Below are 21,332 nucleotides of genomic sequence, written 5' to 3' on the forward strand. Positions count from 1 at the left end.
CATCAACGAGGAATAGCAAAAGGCATGCACCCGTCTGGTTGTGGTTATTTGCGAAAGCCCTGCATTCTCAATTTAACTTCCACTTCAAGCAAAACATAACTTATCTTCAGGTCTGTAAAGTTCGATTCCTGATTGTTTTATAAGTTGAGACATCGGTTTTAAAGAAACGGCTGTCTTCTTGTAATAAGTGACATGGCCTCTCAGACGAACCATGAGAATCTGCAGGCACACAGTGAGGTTGAACATTGCACAAGTCCATTGATTACTGCACCGCCAGCGGTTTCTGTAGTGTAGTGGTTAGCACATTCCCCTAACATGCGAAAGGTCCCCGGGGCCATACCGGGTAGAAACATCAAGTGCTTCTCATGTTGTGTGAGGAATGTTTGCACAAAGTACTTGTGTTCCCCCATCTCGTATGTTCGAGGATTATGAGGATTAGTCTCTCATGAGCCACCAAAATAAATTCCACATTAAGTCACAAGCACTGAATTTTCGACAGGCAATGAGAAGAAAAGGACCTTCTTATTTTGGATATTCGGAGCTAGTTCATCCACAACAGAATTTCATGCATTTACAAATGCAGATAAACATACATATTCACCATCTCAAACATGTCTAAATGAACGACAAATGCAACTTACTGCGGATGCTTCATTCTGAAACAAAAACAGAACATACTGGACAATCTCAGCAGGACTGACAGCCTCTGTGGAGCGAGATGGCAGCGGTCGTTCCGGGCCTGGGTGACTCTTTGTCAAAGCTGGAGAACTGGAAATGGGGTCAGATTCAGACAAATGTGGATGGGGCGGGGTTGGCGTGCCCTATTGGGCCTCGATAGAGTGGTCAGCAATAGGTGGAAAATGACGAAAATGTCTCGGACAGAAAGAAAAAGGGAATGTAAATGAGGCTAATCAAGGCTAACAAAGGTGCTGATAGTGGCGCCTCAAGAGATCAGAATGTGTTAATAGCAGAACAAAGTAAGCAGTGTGTCAGCGAACAATTGGCGACAGGGTTGCTCAAGTAGGATGGTATGGGCTGGGGGGAGGGGGGCAATGCTGAGGGTAAAACATACCAATGGAAGGAATGAAAATAACTTGATGGAAATAAACAGATGGTGGAGGGAGAAGAGAGATTACACAGTCTGATGTTGTTGAACTGAATAAAATGAAACATACAGAGGGCTGCCTGAATCAACTGGAATTAGTTAATAGAGGTAAGTGAATGTCATACCCCTAGACCAACGAGCCCCGGGAAAGTAACAGAAGCACGCTGTTATTGCCATCGAAAGTCGATCTAACATCTGCGGAAAATACTGGAACAACTCAGCGAGTCAGGCGGAATTTGTCGACAGGACAACAAAGCTTGTCTTTCACCATCACCTTTCATTAAAACCGGGACGGGTTAGAAATGTCGGACGTTTTAACCAAGTCAAATCCTGGTGGGAGTAAACAGAACAACAGGAAAGCGCTCTGACAGGGTGCAAGTCAGGAGAGATTAAATGAGAAAAGGCCTAGGGTTCCCTGGCCACAGAGTGAGGTGAGCATCGAATGAGAGAATAATTACACCACAGTATGTGGCCATTCCAGCCGCTGTGTCTGTGCCAGCTCTCAACAACTACCGCTCGGATACAAAGAAGAAGTGGAAACAAGATTCAAACCCAAATCTGCGATGGAAGGACACACAGAATGGGGGCAGCATTTACAGTGTGAGACTGTTGCACACACTATGAGTGTGAAAGCTGTATTGAGCCCAGTGGAAAGATGCGCTGCTGTTCCTCGAGTGTTTGTTGAGCTTCTTTGGAACATTTCAGGAGGCCGAGGTCCGGAAGGTCAGCGTTAAGATGCAACTCTCCAGTCAGTTCAATTCTCCACTTTGGCTCTGTGGATTAGATGGGTCACGTCCCTGTGAAGTTAACGCAGACCATGTTAAGTTCGATCTAATTTCTACATCTCGTGGTTTTATATGTTGAAACATCTGTTTTTGAAAGAAACAGCAGTCGTCTTGTAATAAGTGGCCTAGCCTCTCAGCCTCACCATGCGAATCTGCAGCAACACAGTGAGGTTGCACATTGTACACGTCCGTTGGTTGCCAGCTGTTTCTGTAGTGTAGTGGTTATCACATTCGCCTAACACACGAAAGGTCCCCGGTTCGAAACCGGGCAGAAACATCTCGTACTTCCAGTTCAGTCTGTTGCTGACTATTGCCGCAATCTCGTAACTGGTCTTCATCAACGAGGAATAGCAAAATGCATGCACCCGTCTGGTTGTGGTTATTTACGAAAGCCCTGCATTCTCAATTTAACTTCCACTTGAAGCAAAATATAACTTATCTTCAGGTCTGTAAAGTTCGATTCCTGATTGTTTTATAAGTTGAGACATCGGTTTTAAAGAAACGGCTGTCTTCTTGTAATAAGTGACATGGCCTCTCAGACGAACCATGAGAATCTGCAGGCACACAGTGAGGTTGAACATTGCACAAGTCCATTGATTACTGCACCGCCAGCGGTTTCTGTAGTGTAGTGGTTAGCACATTCCCCTAACATGCGAAAGGTCCCCGGGGCCATACCGGGTAGAAACATCAAGTGCTTCTCATGTTGTGTGAGGAATGTTTGCACAAAGTACTTGTGTTCCCCCATCTCGTATGTTCGAGGATTATGAGGATTAGTCTCTCATGAGCCACCAAAATAAATTCCACATTAAGTCACAAGCACTGAATTTTCGACAGGCAATGAGAAGAAAAGGACCTTCTTATTTTGGATATGCGGAGCTAGTTCATCCACAACAGAATTTCATGCATTTACAAATGCAGATAAACCTACTTATTCACCATCTCAAACATGTCTAAATGAACGACAAATGCAACTTACTGCGGATGCTTCATTCTGAAACAAAAACAGAACATACTGGACAATCTCAGCAGGACTGACGGCCTCTCTGGAGCGAGATGGCAGCGGTCGTTCCGGGCCTGGGTGACTCTTTGTCAAAGCTGGAGAACTGGAAATGGGGTCAGATTCAGACAAATGTGGATGGGGCGGGGTTGGCGTGCCCTATTGGGCCTCGATAGAGTGGTCAGCAATAGGTGGAAAATGACGAAAATGTCTCGGACAGAAAGAAAAAGGGAATGTAAATGAGGCTAATCAAGGCTAACAAAGGTGCTGATAGTGGCGCCTCAAGAGATCAGAATGTGTTAATAGCAGAACAAAGTAAGCAGTGTGTCAGCGAACAATTGGCGACAGGGTTGCTCAAGTAGGATGGTATGGGCTGGGGGGAGGGGGGCAATGCTGAGGGTAAAACATACCAATGGAAGGAATGAAAACAACTTGATGGAAATAAACAGATGGTGGAGGGAGAAGAGAGATTACACAGTCTGATGTTGTTGAACTGAATAAAATGAAACATACAGAGGGCTGCCTGAATCAACTGGAATTAGTTAATAGAGGTAAGTGAATGTCATACCCCTAGACCAACGAGCCCCAGGAAAGTAACAGAAGCACGCTGTCATTGCCATCGAAAGTCGATCTAACATCTGCGGAAAATACTGGAACAACTCAGCGAGTCAGGCGGAATTTGTCGACAGGACAACAAAGCTTGTCTTTCACCATCACCTTTCATTAAAACCGGGACGGGTTAGAAATGTCGGACGTTTTAACCAAGTCAAATCCTGGTGGGAGCAAACAGAACAACAGGAAAGCGGTCTGACAGGGTGCAAGTCAGGAGAGATTAAATGAGAAAAGGCCTAGGGTTCCCTGGCCACAGAGTGAGGTGAGCATCGAATGAGAGAATAATTACACCACAGTATGAGGCCATTCCAGCCGCTGTGTCTGTGCCAGCTCTCAACAACTACCGCTCGGATACAAAGAAGAAGTGGAAACAAGATTCAAACCCAAATCTGCGATGGAAGGACACACAGAATGGGGGCAACATTTACAGTGTGAGACTGTTGCACACACTATGAGTGTGAAAGCTGTATTGAGCCCAGTGGAAAGATGCGCTGCTGTTCCTCGAGTGTTTGTTGAGCTTCTTTGGAACATTTCAGGAGGCCGAGGTCCGGAAGGTCAGCGTTAAGATGCAACTCTCCAGTCAGTTCAATTCTCCACTTTGGCTCTGTGGATTAGATGGGTCACGTCCCTGTGAAGTTAACGCAGATCATGTTAAGTTCGATCTAATTTCTACATCTCGTGGTTTTATATGTTGAAACATCTGTTTTTGAAAGAAACAGCAGTCGTCTTGTAATAAGTGGCCTAGCCTCTCAGCCTCACCATGCGAATCTGCAGCAACACAGTGAGGTTGCACATTGTACACGTCCGTTGATTGCCAGCTGTTTCTGTAGTGTAGTGGTTATCACATTCGCCTAACACACGAAAGGTCCCCGGTTCGAAACCGGGCAGAAACATCTCGTACTTCCAGTTTAGTCTGTTGCTGACTATTGCCGCAATCTCGTAACTGGTCTTCATCAACGAGGAATAGCAAAATGCATGCACCCGCCTGGTTGTGGTTATTTACGAAAGCCCTGCATTCTCAATTTAACTTCCACTTGAAGCAAAATATAACTTATCTTCAGGTCTGTAAAGTTCGATTCCTGATTGTTTTATAAGTTGAGACATCGGTTTTAAAGAAACGGCTGTCTTCTTGTAATAAGTGACATGGCCTCTCAGACGAACCATGAGAATCTGCAGGCACACAGTGAGGTTGAACATTGCACAAGTCCATTGATTACTGCACCGCCAGCGGTTTCTGTAGTGTAGTGGTTAGCACATTCCCCTAACACGCGAAAGGTCCCCGGGGCCATACCGGGTAGAAACATCAAGTGCTTCTCATGTTGTGTGAGGAATGTTTGCACAAAGTACTTGTGTTCCCCCATCTCGTATGTTCGAGGATTATGAGGATTAGTCTCTCATGAGCCACCAAAATAAATTCCACATTAAGTCACAAGCACTGAATTTTCGACAGGCAATGAGAAGAAAAGGACCTTCTTATTTTGGATATGCGGAGCTAGTTCATCCACAACAGAATTTCATGCATTTACAAATGCAGATAAACCTACTTATTCACCATCTCAAACATTTTTAAATGAACGACAAATGCAACTTACTGCGGATGCTTCATTCTGAAACAAAAACAGAACATACTGGACAATCTCAGCAGGACTGACGGCCTCTGTGGAGCGAGATGGGAGCGGTCGTTCCGGGCCTGGGTGACTCTTTGTCAAAGCTGCAGAACTGGAAATGGGGTCAGATTCAGACAAATGTGGATGGGGCGGGGTTGGCGTGTCCTATTGGGCCTCGATAGAGTGGTCAGCAATAGGTGGAAAATGACGAAAATGTCTCGGACAGAAAGAAAAAGGGAATGTAAATGAGGCTAATCAAGGCTAACAAAGGTGCTGATAGTGGCGCCTCAAGAGATCAGAATGTGTTAATAGCAGAACAAAGTAAGCAGTGTGTCAGCGAACAATTGGCGACAGGGATCAGATTGCTCAAGTAGGATGGTATGGGCTGAGGGGAGGGGGGCAATGCTGAGGGTAAAACATGCCAATGGAAGGAATGAAAATAACTTGATGGAAATAAACAGATGGTGGAGGGAGAAGAGAGATTACACAGTCTGATGTTGTTGAACTGAATAAAATGAAACATACAGAGAGCTGCCTGAATCTACTGGAATAAGTCAATAAAGGTAAGCGAATGTCCACACATAGACAAGCTTTTAGACAATGTCCCGATTGTCTCGCGAACCTATTGGTTCCCTGCCGTGTGAGCTCAGCTTCTCAAAGCAAACCCAATGTGAATGAATCCCGCCGAATGAGCCGCAAAGAAATGAAGAAAACATATCGCCTGACCAACAGAAAACCTTATCAAAGGGCTCGTCCGGGATTTGAACCCGGGACCTCCCGCAAGTTTCGAAACCACGACACCCAAAGCGAGAATCATACCCCTAGACCAACGACCCCCAGAGATGTCATAGAAGCACGCTGTTATAGCCATCGAAATTTGATCCAACATCTGCGGAAGATACTGGAACAACTCAGCGAGTCAGGCGGAATTTGTCGACAGGACAACAAAGCTTGTCTTTCACCATCACCTTTCATTAAAACCGGGACGGGTTAGAAATGTCGGACGTTTTAACCAAGTCAAATCCTGGTGGGAGCAAACAGAACAACAGGAAAGCGCTCTGACAGGGTGCAAGTCAGGAGAGATTAAATGAGAAAAGGCCTAGGGTTCCCTGGCCACAGAGTGAGGTGAGCATCGAATGAGAGAATAATTACACCACAGTATGAGGCCATTCCAGCCGCTGTGTCTGTGCCAGCTCTCAACAACTACCGCCCGGATACAAAGAAGAAGTGGAAACAAGATTCAAACCCAAATCTGCGATGGTCGTACACACAGAATGGGGGCAGCATTTACAGTGTGAGACGGTTGCACACACTATGAGTGTGAAAGCTGCATTGAGCCCAGTGGAAAGATGCGCTGCTGTTCCTCGAGTGTTTGTTGAGCTTCTTTGGAACATTTCAGGAGGCCGAGGTCCGGAAGGTCAGCGTTAAGATGCAGCTCTCCAGTCAGTTCAGTTCTCCACTTTGGCTCTGTGGATTAGATGGGTCACGTCCCTGTGAAGTTAACGCAGATCATGTTAAGTTCGATCTAATTTCTACATCTCGTGGTTTTATATGTTGAAACATCTGTTTTTGAAAGAAACAGCAGTCGTCTTGTAATAAGTGGCCTAGCCTCTCAGCCTCACCATGCGAATCTGCAGCAACACAGTGAGGTTCCACATTGTACACGTCCGTTGGTTGCCAGCTGTTTCTGTAGTGTAGTGGTTATCACATTCGCCTAACACGCGAAAGGTCCCCGGTTCGAAACCGGGCAGAAACATCTCGTACTTCCAGTTTAGTCTGTTGCTGACTATTGCCGCAATCTCGTAACTGGTCTTCATCAACGAGGAATAGCAAAAGGCATGCACCCGTCTGGTTGTGGTTATTTACGAAAGCCCTGCATTCTCAATTTAACTTGCACTTCAAGCAAAACATAACTTATCTTCAGGTCTGTAAAGTTCGATTCCTGATTGTTTTATAAGTTGAGACATCGGTTTTAAAGAAACGGCTGTCTTCTTGTAATAAGTGACATGGCCTCTCAGACGAACCATGAGAATCTGCAGGCACACAGTGAGGTTGAACATTGCACAAGTCCATTGATTACTGCACCGCCAGTGGTTTCTGTAGTGTAGTGGTTAGCACATTCCCCTAACATGCGAAAGGTCCCCGGGGCCATACCGGGTAGAAACATCAAGTGCTTCTCATGTTGTGTGAGGAATGTTTGCACAAAGTACTTGTGTTCCCCCATCTCGTATGTTCGAGGATTATGAGGATTAGTCTCTCATGAGCCACCAAAATAAATTCCACATTAAGTCACAAGCACTGAATTTTCGACAGGCAATGAGAAGAAAAGGACCTTCTTATTTTGGATATGCGGAGCTAGTTCATCCACAACAGAATTTCATGCATTTACAAATGCAGATAAACCTACTTATTCACCATCTCAAACATGTCTAAATGAACGACAAATGCAACTTACTGCGGATGCTTCATTCTGAAACAAAAACAGAACATACTGGACAATCTCAGCAGGACTGACGGCCTCTCTGGAGCGAGATGGCAGCGGTCGTTCCGGGCCTGGGTGACTCTTTGTCAAAGCTGGAGAACTGGAAATGGGGTCAGATTCAGACAAATGTGGATGGGGCGGGGTTGGCGTGCCCTATTGGGCCTCGATAGAGTGGTCAGCAATAGGTGGAAAATGACGAAAATGTCTCGGACAGAAAGAAAAAGGGAATGTAAATGAGGCTAATCAAGGCTAACAAAGGTGCTGATAGTGGCGCCTCAAGAGATCAGAATGTGTTAATAGCAGAACAAAGTAAGCAGTGTGTCAGCGAACAATTGGCGACAGGGATCAGATTGCTCAAGTAGGATGGTATGGGCTGAGGGGAGGGGGGCAATGCTGAGGGTAAAACATGCCAATGGAAGGAATGAAAATAACTTGATGGAAATAAACAGATGGTGGAGGGGGAAGAGAGATTACACAGTCTGATGTTGTTGAACTGAATAAAATGAAACATACAGAGGGCTGCCTGAATCAACTGGAATTAGTTAATAGAGGTAAGTGAATGTCATACCCCTAGACCAACGAGCCCCGGGAAAGTAACAGAAGCACGCTGTTATTGCCATCGAAAGTCGATCTAACATCTGCGGAAAATACTGGAACAACTCAGCGAGTCAGGCGGAATTTGTCGACAGGACAACAAAGCTTGTCTTTCACCATCACCTTTCATTAAAACCGGGACGGGTTAGAAATGTCGGACGTTTTAACCAAGTCAAATCCTGGTGGGAGTAAACAGAACAACAGGAAAGCGCTCTGACAGGGTGCAAGTCAGGAGAGATTAAATGAGAAAAGGCCTAGGGTTCCCTGGCCACAGAGTGAGGTGAGCATCGAATGAGAGAATAATTACACCACAGTATGAGGCCATTCCAGCCGCTGTGTCTGTGCCAGCTCTCAACAACTACCGCTCGGATACAAAGAAGAAGTGGAAACAAGATTCAAACCCAAATCTGCGATGGAAGGACACACAGAATGGGGGCAGCATTTACAGTGTGAGACTGTTGCACACACTATGAGTGTGAAAGCTGTATTGAGCCCAGTGGAAAGATGCGCTGCTGTTCCTCGAGTGTTTGTTGAGCTTCTTTGGAACATTTCAGGAGGCCGAGGTCCGGAAGGTCAGCGTTAAGATGCAACTCTCCAGTCAGTTCAATTCTCCACTTTGGCTCTGTGGATTAGATGGGTCACGTCCCTGTGAAGTTAACGCAGATCATGTTAAGTTCGATCTAATTTCTACATCTCGTGGTTTTATATGTTGAAACATCTGTTTTTGAAAGAAACAGCAGTCGTCTTGTAATAAGTGGCCTAGCCTCTCAGCCTCACCATGCGAATCTGCAGCAACACAGTGAGGTTGCACATTGTACACGTCCGTTGATTGCCAGCTGTTTCTTTAGTGTAGTGGTTATCACATTCGCCTAACACACGAAAGGTCCCCGGTTCGAAACCGGGCAGAAACATCTCGTACTTCCAGTTTAGTCTGTTGCTGACTATTGCCGCAATCTCGTAACTGGTCTTCATCAACGAGGAATAGCAAAATGCATGCACCCGTCTGGTTGTGGTTATTTACGAAAGCCCTGCATTCTCAATTTAACTTCCACTTCAAGCAAAATATAACTTATCTTCAGGTCTGTAAAGTTCGATTCCTGATTGTTTTTTAAGTTGAGACATCGGTTTTAAAGAAACGGCTGTCTTCTTGTAATAAGTGACATGGCCTCTCAGACGAACCATGAGAATCTGCAGGCACACAGTGAGGTTGAACATTGCACAAGTCCATTGATTACTGCACCGCCAGCGGTTTCTGTAGTGTAGTGGTTAGCACATTCCCCTAACACGCGAAAGGTCCCCGGGGCCATACCGGGTAGAAACATCAAGTGCTTCTCATGTTGTGTGAGGAATGTTTGCACAAAGTACTTGTGTTCCCCCATCTCGTATGTTCGAGGATTATGAGGATTAGTCTCTCATGAGCCACCAAAATAAATTCCACATTAAGTCACAAGCACTGAATTTTCGACAGGCAATGAGAAGAAAAGGACCTTCTTATTTTGGATATGCGGAGCTAGTTCATCCACAACAGAATTTCATGCATTTACAAATGCAGATAAACCTACTTATTCACCATCTCAAACATTTCTAAATGAACGACAAATGCAACTTACTGCGGATGCTTCATTCTGAAACAAAAACAGAACATACTGGACAATCTCAGCAGGACTGACGGCCTCTGTGGAGCGAGATGGGAGCGGTCGTTCCGGGCCTGGGTGACTCTTTGTCAAAGCTGCAGAACTGGAAATGGGGTCAGATTCAGACAAATGTGGATGGGGCGGGGTTGGCGTGCCCTATTGGGCCTCGATAGAGTGGTCAGCAATAGGTGGAAAATGACGAAAATGTCTCGGACAGAAAGAAAAAGGGAATGTAAATGAGGCTAATCAAGGCTAACAAAGGTGCTGATAGTGGCGCCTCAAGAGATCAGAATGTGTTAATAGCAGAACAAAGTAAGCAGTGTGTCAGCGAACAATTGGCGACAGGGATCAGATTGCTCAAGTAGGATGGTATGGGCTGAGGGGAGGGGGGCAATGCTGAGGGTAAAACATGCCAATGGAAGGAATGAAAATAACTTGATGGAAATAAACAGATGGTGGAGGGAGAAGAGAGATTACACAGTCTGATGTTGTTGAACTGAATAAAATGAAACATACAGAGAGCTGCCTGAATCTACTGGAATAAGTCAATAAAGGTAAGCGAATGTCCACACATAGACAAGCTTTTAGACAATGTCCCGATTGTCTCGCGAACCTATTGGTTCCCTGCCGTGTGAGCTCAGCTTCTCAAAGCAAACCCAATGTGAATGAATCCCGCCGAATGAGCCGCAAAGAAATGAAGAAAACATATCGCCTGACCAACAGAAAACCTTATCAAAGGGCTCGTCCGGGATTTGAACCCGGGACCTCCCGCAAGTTTCGAAACCACGACACCCAAAGCGAGAATCATACCCCTAGACCAACGAGCCCAAAGATGTCATAGAAGCACGCTGTTATAGCCATCGAAATTTGATCCAACATCTGCGGAAGATACTGGAACAACTCAGCGAGTCAGGCGGAATTTGTCGACAGGACAACAAAGCTTGTCTTTCACCATCACCTTTCATTAAAACCGGGACGGGTTAGAAATGTCGGACGTTTTAACCAAGTCAAATCCTGGTGGGAGCAAACAGAACAACAGGAAAGCGCTCTGACAGGGTGCAAGTCAGGAGAGATTAAATGAGAAAAGGCCTAGGGTTCCCTGGCCACAGAGTGAGGTGAGCATCGAATGAGAGAATAATTACACCACAGTATGAGGCCATTCCAGCCGCTGTGTCTGTGCCAGCTCTCAACAACTACCGCCCGGATACAAAGAAGAAGTGGAAACAAGATTCAAACCCAAATCTGCGATGGTAGTCCACACAGAATGGGGGCAGCATTTACAGTGTGAGACGGTTGCACACACTATGAGTGTGAAAGCAGTATTGAGCGCAGTGGAAAGATGCGCTGCTGTTCCTCGAGTGTTTGTTGAGCTTCTTTGGAACATTTCAGGAGGCCGAGGTCCGGAAGGTCAGCGTTAAGATGCAGCTCTCCAGTCAGTTCAATTCTCCACTTTGGCTCTGTGGATTAGATGGGTCACGTCCCTGTGAAGTTAACGCAGATCATGTTAAGTTCGATCTAATTTCTACATCTCGTGGTTTTATATGTTGAAACATCTGTTTTTGAAAGAAACAGCAGTCGTCTTCTAATAAGTGGCCTAGCCTCTCAGCCTCACCATGCGAATCTGCAGCAACACAGTGAGGTTGCACATTGTACACGTCCGTTGATTGCCAGCTGTTTCTGTAGTGTAGTGGTTATCACATTCGCCTAACACGCGAAAGGTCCCCGGTTCGAAACCGGGCAGAAACATCTCGTACTTCCAGTTTAGTCTGTTGCTGACTATTGCCGCAGTCTCGTAACTGGTCTTCATCAACGAGGAATAGCAAAATGCATGCACCCGTCTGGTTGTGGTTATTTACGAAAGCCCTGCATTCTCAATTTAACTTCCACTTGAAGCAAAACATAACTTATCTTCAGGTCTGTGAAGTTCGATTCCTGATTGTTTTATAAGTTGAGACATCGGTTTTAAAGAAACGGCTGTCTTCTTGTAATAAGTGACATGGCCTCTCAGACGAACCATGAGAATCTGCAGGCACACAGTGAGGTTGAACATTGCACAAGTCCATTGATTACTGCACCGCCAGCGGTTTCTGTAGTGTAGTGGTTAGCACATTCCCCTAACATGCGAAAGGTCCCCGGGGCCATACCGGGTAGAAACATCAAGTGCTTCTCATGTTGTGTGAGGAATGTTTGCACAAAGTACTTGTGTTCCCCCATCTCGTATGTTCGAGGATTATGAGGATTAGTCTCTCATAAGCCACCAAAATAAATTCCACATTAAGTCACAAGCACTGAATTTTCGACAGGCAATGAGAAGAAAAGGACCTTCTTATTTTGGATATGCGGAGCTAGTTCATCCACAACAGAATTTCATGCATTTACAAATGCAGATAAACCTACTTATTCACCATCTCAAACATGTCTAAATGAACGACAAATGCAACTTACTGCGGATGCTTCATTCTGAAACAAAAACAGAACATACTGGACAATCTCAGCAGGACTGACGGCCTCTCTGGAGCGAGATGGCAGCGGTCGTTCCGGGCCTGGGTGACTCTTTGTCAAAGCTGGAGAACTGGAAATGGGGTCAGATTCAGACAAATGTGGATGGGGCGGGGTTGGCGTGTCCTATTGGGCCTCGATAGAGTGGTCAGCAATAGGTGGAAAATGACGAAAATGTCTCGGACAGAAAGAAAAAGGGAATGTAAATGAGGCTAATCAAGGCTAACAAAGGTGCTGATAGTGGCGCCTCAAGAGATCAGAATGTGTTAATAGCAGAACAAAGTAAGCAGTGTGTCAGCGAACAATTGGCGACAGGGTTGCTCAAGTAGGATGGTATGGGCTGGGGGGAGGGGGGCAATGCTGAGGGTAAAACATACCAATGGAAGGAATGAAAATAACTTGATGGAAATAAACAGATGGTGGAGGGAGAAGAGAGATTACACAGTCTGATGTTGTTGAACTGAATAAAATGAAACATACAGAGGGCTGCCTGAATCAACTGGAATTAGTCAATAGAGGTAAGTGAATGTCATACCCCTAGACCAACGAGCCCCGGGAAAGTAACAGAAGCACGCTGTTATTGCCATCGAAAGTCGATCTAACATCTGCGGAAAATACTGGAACAACTCAGCGAGTCAGGCGGAATTTGTCGACAGGACAACAAAGCTTGTCTTTCACCATCACCTTTCATTAAAACCGGGACGGGTTAGAAATGTCGGACGTTTTAACCAAGTCAAATCCTGGTGGGAGTAAACAGAACAACAGGAAAGCGCTCTGACAGGGTGCAAGTCAGGAGAGATTAAATGAGAAAAGGCCTAGGGTTCCCTGGCCACAGAGTGAGGTGAGCATCGAATGAGAGAATAATTACACCACAGTATGAGGCCATTCCAGCCGCTGTGTCTGTGCCAGCTCTCAACAACTACCGCTCGGATACAAAGAAGAAGTGGAAACAAGATTCAAACCCAAATCTGCGATGGAAGGACACACAGAATGGGGGCAGCATTTACAGTGTGAGACTGTTGCACACACTATGAGTGTGAAAGCTGTATTGAGCCCAGTGGAAAGATGCGCTGCTGTTCCTCGAGTGTTTGTTGAGCTTCTTTGGAACATTTCAGGAGGCCGAGGTCCGGAAGGTCAGCGTTAAGATGCAACTCTCCAGTCAGTTCAATTCTCCACTTTGGCTCTGTGGATTAGATGGGTCACGTCCCTGTGAAGTTAACGCAGATCATGTTAAGTTCGATCTAATTTCTACATCTCGTGGTTTTATATGTTGAAACATCTGTTTTTGAAAGAAACAGCAGTCGTCTTGTAATAAGTGGCCTAGCCTCTCAGCCTCACCATGCGAATCTGCAGCAACACAGTGAGGTTGCACATTGTACACGTCCGTTGATTGCCAGTTGTTTCTGTAGTGTAGTGGTTATCACATTCGCCTAACACACGAAAGGTCCCCGGTTCGAAACCGGGCAGAAACATCTTGTACTTCCAGTTTAGTCTGTTGCTGACTATTGCCGCAGTCTCGTAACTGGTCTTCATCAACGAGGAATAGCAAAAGGCATGCACCCGTCTGGTTGTGGTTATTTACGAAAGCCCTGCATTCTCAATTTAACTTCCACTTCAAGCAAAACATAACTTATCTTCAGGTCTGTAAAGTTCGATTCCTGATTGTTTTATAAGTTGAGACATCGGTTTTAAAGAAACGGCTGTCTTCTTGTAATAAGTGACATGGCCTCTCAGACGAACCATGAGAATCTGCAGGCACACAGTGAGGTTGAACATTGCACAAGTCCATTGATTACTGCACCGCCAGCGGTTTCTGTAGTGTAGTGGTTAGCACATTCCCCTAACATGCGAAAGGTCCCCGGGGCCATACCGGGTAGAAACATCAAGTGCTTCTCATGTTGTGTGAGGAATGTTTGCACAAAGTACTTGTGTTCCCCCATCTCGTATGTTCGAGGATTATGAGGATTAGTCTCTCATAAGCCACCAAAATAAATTCCACATTAAGTCACAAGCACTGAATTTTCGACAGGCAATGAGAAGAAAAGGACCTTCTTATTTTGGATATGCGGAGCTAGTTCATCCACAACAGAATTTCATGCATTTACAAATGCAGATAAACCTACTTATTCACCATCTCAAACATGTCTAAATGAACGACAAATGCAACTTACTGCGGATGCTTCATTCTGAAACAAAAACAGAACATACTGGACAATCTCAGCAGGACTGACGGCCTCTCTGGAGCGAGATGGCAGCGGTCGTTCCGGGCCTGGGTGACTCTTTGTCAAAGCTGGAGAACTGGAAATGGGGTCAGATTCAGACAAATGTGGATGGGGCGGGGTTGGCGTGTCCTATTGGGCCTCGATAGAGTGGTCAGCAATAGGTGGAAAATGACGAAAATGTCTCGGACAGAAAGAAAAAGGGAATGTAAATGAGGCTAATCAAGGCTAACAAAGGTGCTGATAGTGGCGCCTCAAGAGATCAGAATGTGTTAATAGCAGAACAAAGTAAGCAGTGTGTCAGCGAACAATTGGCGACAGGGTTGCTCAAGTAGGATGGTATGGGCTGGGGGGAGGGGGGCAATGCTGAGGGTAAAACATACCAATGGAAGGAATGAAAATAACTTGATGGAAATAAACAGATGGTGGAGGGAGAAGAGAGATTACACAGTCTGATGTTGTTGAACTGAATAAAATGAAACATACAGAGGGCTGCCTGAATCAACTGGAATTAGTCAATAGAGGTAAGTGAATGTCATACCCCTAGACCAACGAGCCCCGGGAAAGTAACAGAAGCACGCTGTTATTGCCATCGAAAGTCGATCTAACATCTGCGGAAAATACTGGAACAACTCAGCGAGTCAGGCGGAATTTGTCGACAGGACAACAAAGCTTGTCTTTCACCATCACCTTTCATTAAAACCGGGACGGGTTAGAAATGTCGGACGTTTTAACCAAGTCAAATCCTGGTGGGAGTAAACAGAACAACAGGAAAGCGCTCTGACAGGGTGCAAGTCAGGAGAGATTAAATGAGAAAAGGCCTAGGGTTCCCTGGCCACAGAGTGAGGTGAGCATCGAATGAGAGAATAATTACACCACAGTATGAGGCCATTCCAGCCGCTGTGTCTGTGCCAGCTCTCAACAACTACCGCTCGGATACAAAGAAGAAGTGGAAACAAGATTCAAACCCAAATCTGCGATGGAAGGACACACAGAATGGGGGCAGCATTTACAGTGTGAGACTGTTGCACACACTATGAGTGTGAAAGCTGTATTGAGCCCAGTGGAAAGATGCGCTGCTGTTCCTCGAGTGTTTGTTGAGCTTCTTTGGAACATTTCAGGAGGCCGAGGTCCGGAAGGTCAGCGTTAAGATGCAACTCTCCAGTCAGTTCAATTCTCCACTTTGGCTCTGTGGATTAGATGGGTCACGTCCCTGTGAAGTTAACGCAGATCATGTTAAGTTCGATCTAATTTCTACATCTCGTGGTTTTATATGTTGAAACATCTGTTTTTGAAAGAAACAGCAGTCGTCTTGTAATAAGTGGCCTAGCCTCTCAGCCTCACCATGCGAATCTGCAGCAACACAGTGAGGTTGCACATTGTACACGTCCGTTGATTGCCAGTTGTTTCTGTAGTGTAGTGGTTATCACATTCGCCTAACACACGAAAGGTCCCCGGTTCGAAACCGGGCAGAAACATCTTGTACTTCCAGTTTAGTCTGTTGCTGACTATTGCCGCAGTCTCGTAACTGGTCTTCATCAACGAGGAATAGCAAAAGGCATGCACCCGTCTGGTTGTGGTTATTTACGAAAGCCCTGCATTCTCAATTTAACTTCCACTTCAAGCAAAACATAACTTATCTTCAGGTCTGTAAAGTTCGATTCCTGATTGTTTTATAAGTTGAGACATCGGTTTTAAAGAAACGGCTGTCTTCTTGTAATAAGTGACATGGCCTCTCAGACGAACCATGAGAATCTGCAGGCACACAGTGAGGTTGAACATTGCACAAGTCCATTGATTACTGCACCGCCAGTGGTTTCTGTAGTGTAGTGGTTAGCACATTCCCCTAACATGCGAAAGGTCCCCGGGGCCATACCGGGTAGAAACATCAAGTGCTTCTCATGTTGTGTGAGGAATGTTTGCACAAAGTACTTGTGTTCCCCCATCTCGTATGTTCGAGGATTATGAGGATTAGTCTCTCATGAGCCACCAAAATAAATTCCACATTAAGTCACAAGCACTGAATTTTCGACAGGCAATGAGAAGAAAAGGACCTTCTTATTTTGGATATGCGGAGCTAGTTCATCCACAACAGAATTTCATGCATTTACAAATGCAGATAAACCTACTTATTCACCATCTCAAACATGTCTAAATGAACGACAAATGCAACTTACTGCGGATGCTTCATTCTGAAACAAAAACAGAACATACTGGACAATCTCAGCAGGACTGACGGCCTCTGTGGAGCGAGATGGCAGCGGTCGTTCCGGGCCTGGGTGACTCTTTGTCAAAGCTGGAGAACTGGAAATGGGGTCAGATTCAGACAAATGTGGATGGGGCGGGGTTGGCGTGCCCTATTGGGCCTCGATAGAGTGGTCAGCAATAGGTGGAAAATGACGAAAATGTCTCGGACAGAAAGAAAAAGGGAATGTAAATGAGGCTAATCAAGGCTAACAAAGGTGCTGATAGTGGCGCCTCAAGAGATCAGAATGTGTTAATAGCAGAACAAAGTAAGCAGTGTGTCAGCGAACAATTGGCGACAGGGTTGCTCAAGTAGGATGGTATGGGCTGGGGGGAGCGGGGCAATGCTGAGGGTAAAACATGCCAATGGAAGGAATGAAAATAACTTGATGGAAATAAACAGATGGTGGAGGGAGAAGAGAGATTACACAGTCTGATGTTGTTGAACTGAATAAAATGAAACATACAGAGAGCTGCCTGAATCTACTGGAATAAGTCAATAAAGGTAAGCGAATGTCCACACATAGACAAGCTTTTAGACAATGTCCCGATTGTCTCGCGAACCTATTGGTTCCCTGCCGTGTGAGCTCAGCTTCTCAAAGCAAACCCAATGTGAATGAATCCCGCAGAATGAGCCGCAAAGAAATGAAGAAAACATGTCGCCTGACCAACAGAAAACCTTATCAAAGGGCTCGTCCGGGATTTGAACCCGGGACCTCCCGCAAGTTTCGAAACCACGACACCCAAAGCGAGAATCATACCCCTAGACCAACGAGCCCAAAGATGTCATAGAAGCACGCTGTTATAGCCATCGAAATTTGATCCAACATCTGCGGAAGATACTGGAACAACTCAGCGAGTCAGGCGGAATTTGTCGACAGGACAACAAAGCTTGTCTTTCACCATCACCTTTCATTTAAACCGGGACGGGTTAGAAATGTCGGACGTTTTAACCAAGTCAATTCCTGGTGGGAGCAAACAGAACAACAGGAAAGCGCTCTGACAGGGTGCAAGTCAGGAGAGATTAAATGAGAAAAGGCCTCGGGTTCCCTGGCCACAGAGTGAGGTGAGCATCGAATGAGAGAATAATTACACCACAGTATGAGGCCATTCCAGCCGCTGTGTCTGTGCCAGCTCTCAACAACTACCGCCCGGATACAAAGAAGAAGTGGAAACAAGATTCAAACCCAAATCTGCGATGGTAGTCCACACAGAATGGGGGCAGCATTTACAGTGTGAGACGGTTGCACACACTATGAGTGTGAAAGCTGTATTGAGCCCAGTGGAAAGATGCGCTGCTGTTCCTCGTGTGTTTGTTGAGCTTCTTTGGAACATTTCAGGAGGCCGAGGTCCGGAAGGTCAGCGTTAAGATGCAGCTCTCCAGTCAGTTCAATTCTCCACTTTGGCTCTGTGGATTAGATGGGTCACGTCCCTGTGAAGTTAACGCAGATCATGTTAAGTTCGATCTAATTTCTACATCTCGTGGTTTTATATGTTGAAACATCTGTTTTTGAAAGAAACAGCAGTCGTCTTGTAATAAGTGGCCTAGCCTCTCAGCCTCACCATGCGAATCTGCAGCAACACAGTGAGGTTGCACATTGTACACGTCCGTTGATTGCCAGCTGTTTCTGTAGTGTAGTGGTTAGCACATTCCCCTAACATGCGAAAGGTCCCCGGGGCCATACCGGGTAGAAACATCAAGTGCTTCTCATGTTGTGTGAGGAATGTTTGCACAAAGTACTTGTGTTCCCCCATCTCGTATGTTCGAGGATTATGAGGGTTAGTCTCTGATGAGCCACCAAAATAAATTCCACATTAAGTCACAAGCACTGAATTTTCGACAGGCAATGAGAAGAAAAGGACCTTCTTATTTTGGATATGCGGAGCTAGTTCATCCACAACAGAATTTCATGCATTTACAAATGTAGATAAACCTACTTATTCACCATCTCAAACATGTCTAAATGAACGACAAATGCAACTTACTGCGGATGCTTCATTCTGAAACAAAAACAGAACATACTGGACAATCTCAGCAGGACTGACGGCCTCTCTGGAGCGAGATGGCAGCGGTCGTTCCGGGCCTGGGTGACTCTTTGTCAAAGCTGGAGAACTGGAAATGGGGTCAGATTCAGACAAATGTGGATGGGGCGGGGTTGGCGTGCCCTATTGGGCCTCGATAGAGTGGTCAGCAATAGGTGGAAAATGACGAAAATGTCTCGGACAGAAAGAAAAAGGGAATGTAAATGAGGCTCATCAAGGCTAACAAAGGTGCTGATAGTGGCGCCTCAAGAGATCAGAATGTGTTAATAGCAGAACAAAGTAAGCAGTGTGTCAGCGAACAATTGGCGACAGGGTTGCTCAAGTAGGATGGTATGGGCTGGGGGGAGGGGGGCAATGCTGAGGGTAAAACATACCAATGGAAGGAATGAAAATAACTTGATGGAAATAAACAGATGGTGGAGGGAGAAGAGAGATTACACAGTCTGATGTTGTTGAACTGAATAAAATGAAACATACAGAGGGCTGCCTGAATCAACTGGAATTAGTCAATAGAGGTAAGTGAATGTCATACCCCTAGACCAACGAGCCCCGGGAAAGCAACAGAAGCACGCCAGTTACGAGATTGCACGCCATCGAAAGTCGATCTAACATCTGCGGAAAATACTGGAACAACTCAGCGAGTCAGGCGGAATTTGTCGACAGGACAACAACGCTTGTCTTTCACCATCACCTTTCATTAAAACCGGGACGGGTTAGAAATGTCGGACGTTTTAACCAAGTCAAATCCTGGTGGGAGTAAACAGAACAACAGGAAAGCGCTCTGACAGGGTGCAAGTCAGGAGAGATTAAATGAGAAAAGGCCTAGGGTTCCCTGGCCACAGAGTGAGGTGAGCATCGAATGAGAGAATAATTACACCACAGTATGAGGCCATTCCAGCCGCTGTGTCTGTGCCAGCTCTCAACAACTACCGCTCGGATACAAAGAAGAAGTGGAAACAAGATTCAAACCCAAATCTGCGATGGAAGGACACACAGAATGGGGGCAGCATTTACAGTGTGAGACTGTTGCACACACTATGAGTGTGAAAGCTGTATTGAGCCCAGTGGAAAGATGCGCTGCTGTTCCTCGAGTGTTTGTTGAGCTTCTTTGGAACATTTCAGGAGGCCGAGGTCCGGAAGGTCAGCGTTAAGATGCAACTCTCCAGTCAGTTCAATTCTCCACTTTGGCTCTGTGGATTAGATGGGTCACGTCCCTGTGAAGTTAACGCAGATCATGTTAAGTTCGATCTAATTTCTACATCTCGTGGTTTTATATGTTGAAACATCTGTTTTTGAAAGAAACAGCAGTCGTCTTGTAATAAGTGGCCTAGCCTCTCAGCCTCACCATGCGAATCTGCAGCAACACAGTGAGGTTGCACATTGTACACGTCCGTTGATTGCCAGCTGTTTCTGTAGTGTAGTGGTTATCACATTCGCCTAACACACGAAAGGTCCCCGGTTCGAAACCGGGCAGAAACATCTTGTACTTCCAGTTTAGTCTGTTGCTGACTATTGCCGCAATCTCGTAACTGGTCTTCATCAACGAGGAATAGCAAAATGCATGCACCCGTCTGGTTGTGGTTATTTACGAAAGCCCTGCATTCTCAATTTAACTTCCACTTGAAGCAAAATATAACTTATCTTCAGGTCTGTAAAGTTCGATTCCTGATTGTTTTATAAGTTGAGACATCGGTTTTAAAGAAACGGCTGTCTTCTTGTAATAAGTGACATGGCCTCTCAGACGAACCATGAGAATCTGCAGGCACACAGTGAGGTTGAACATTGCACAAGTCCATTGATTACTGCACCGCCAGCGGTTTCTGTAGTGTAGTGGTTAGCACATTCCCCTAACACGCGAAAGGTCCCCGGGGCCATACCGAGTAGAAACATCAAGTGCTTCTCATGTTGTGTGAGGAATGTTTGCACAAAGTACTTGTGTTCCCCCATCTCGTATGTTCGAGGATTATGAGGATTAGTCTCTCATGAGCCACCAAAATAAATTCCACATTAAGTCACAAGCACTGAATTTTCGACAGGCAATGAGAAGAAAAGGACCTTCTTATTTTGGATATGCGGAGCTAGTTCATCCACAACAGAATTTCATGCATTTACAAATGCAGATAAACCTACTTATTCACCATCTCAAACATGTCTAAATGAACGACAAATGCAACTTACTGCGGATGCTTCATTCTGAAACAAAAACAGAACATACTGGACAATCTCAGCAGGACTGACGGCCTCTGTGGAGCGAGGTGGCAGCGGTCGTTCCGGGCCTGGGTGACTCTTTGTCAAAGCTGCAGAACTGGAAATGGGGTCAGATTCAGACAAATGTGGATGGGGCGGGGTTGGCGTGCCCTATTGGGCCTCGATAGAGTGGTCAGCAATAGGTGGAAAATGACGAAAATGTCTCGGACAGAAAGAAAAAGGGAATGTAAATGAGGCTAATCAAGGCTAACAAAGGTGCTGATAGTGGCGCCTCAAGAGATCAGAATGTGTTAATAGCAGAAC

General features: G+C 45.6%; 10 non-coding genes across 10 annotated transcripts; 8 read left to right on the forward strand and 2 right to left on the reverse strand.

Annotated features, from left to right (window-relative positions):
* The first annotated feature begins 2,094 nt into the window (after window positions 1-2,094).
* trnav-aac (transfer RNA valine (anticodon AAC)) lies at window positions 2,095-2,167 on the forward strand. The gene has a single exon. It is a non-coding gene; the product is annotated as a tRNA-Val (tRNA).
* A 2,152-nt stretch (window positions 2,168-4,319) lies between these two features.
* Window positions 4,320-4,392, forward strand: trnav-aac (transfer RNA valine (anticodon AAC)). Its single transcript has one exon. It is a non-coding gene; the product is annotated as a tRNA-Val (tRNA).
* A 2,397-nt stretch (window positions 4,393-6,789) lies between these two features.
* trnav-aac (transfer RNA valine (anticodon AAC)) lies at window positions 6,790-6,862 on the forward strand. The gene has a single exon. It is a non-coding gene; the product is annotated as a tRNA-Val (tRNA).
* Window positions 6,863-9,020: 2,158 nt separating this feature from the next.
* Window positions 9,021-9,093, forward strand: trnav-aac (transfer RNA valine (anticodon AAC)). The gene has a single exon. It is a non-coding gene; the product is annotated as a tRNA-Val (tRNA).
* A 1,460-nt stretch (window positions 9,094-10,553) lies between these two features.
* On the reverse strand, window positions 10,554-10,643 carry trnap-ugg (transfer RNA proline (anticodon UGG)). The gene is given in 2 exon segments: window positions 10,554-10,589; window positions 10,608-10,643. It is a non-coding gene; the product is annotated as a tRNA-Pro (tRNA).
* An 846-nt stretch (window positions 10,644-11,489) lies between these two features.
* On the forward strand, window positions 11,490-11,562 carry trnav-aac (transfer RNA valine (anticodon AAC)). The gene has a single exon. It is a non-coding gene; the product is annotated as a tRNA-Val (tRNA).
* Window positions 11,563-13,714: 2,152 nt separating this feature from the next.
* On the forward strand, window positions 13,715-13,787 carry trnav-aac (transfer RNA valine (anticodon AAC)). Its single transcript has one exon. It is a non-coding gene; the product is annotated as a tRNA-Val (tRNA).
* Window positions 13,788-15,939: 2,152 nt separating this feature from the next.
* trnav-aac (transfer RNA valine (anticodon AAC)) lies at window positions 15,940-16,012 on the forward strand. Its single transcript has one exon. It is a non-coding gene; the product is annotated as a tRNA-Val (tRNA).
* Window positions 16,013-17,466: 1,454 nt separating this feature from the next.
* Window positions 17,467-17,556, reverse strand: trnap-ugg (transfer RNA proline (anticodon UGG)). Its single transcript is given in 2 exon segments — window positions 17,467-17,502; window positions 17,521-17,556. It is a non-coding gene; the product is annotated as a tRNA-Pro (tRNA).
* Window positions 17,557-20,227: 2,671 nt separating this feature from the next.
* On the forward strand, window positions 20,228-20,300 carry trnav-aac (transfer RNA valine (anticodon AAC)). The gene has a single exon. It is a non-coding gene; the product is annotated as a tRNA-Val (tRNA).
* The last annotated feature ends 1,032 nt before the right edge of the window (window positions 20,301-21,332 follow it).

The sequence above is a fragment of the Scyliorhinus torazame genome, chromosome 5 (genome assembly GCF_047496885.1).
Source record: "Scyliorhinus torazame isolate Kashiwa2021f chromosome 5, sScyTor2.1, whole genome shotgun sequence".
Lineage (NCBI taxonomy): Eukaryota > Metazoa > Chordata > Chondrichthyes > Carcharhiniformes > Scyliorhinidae > Scyliorhinus > Scyliorhinus torazame.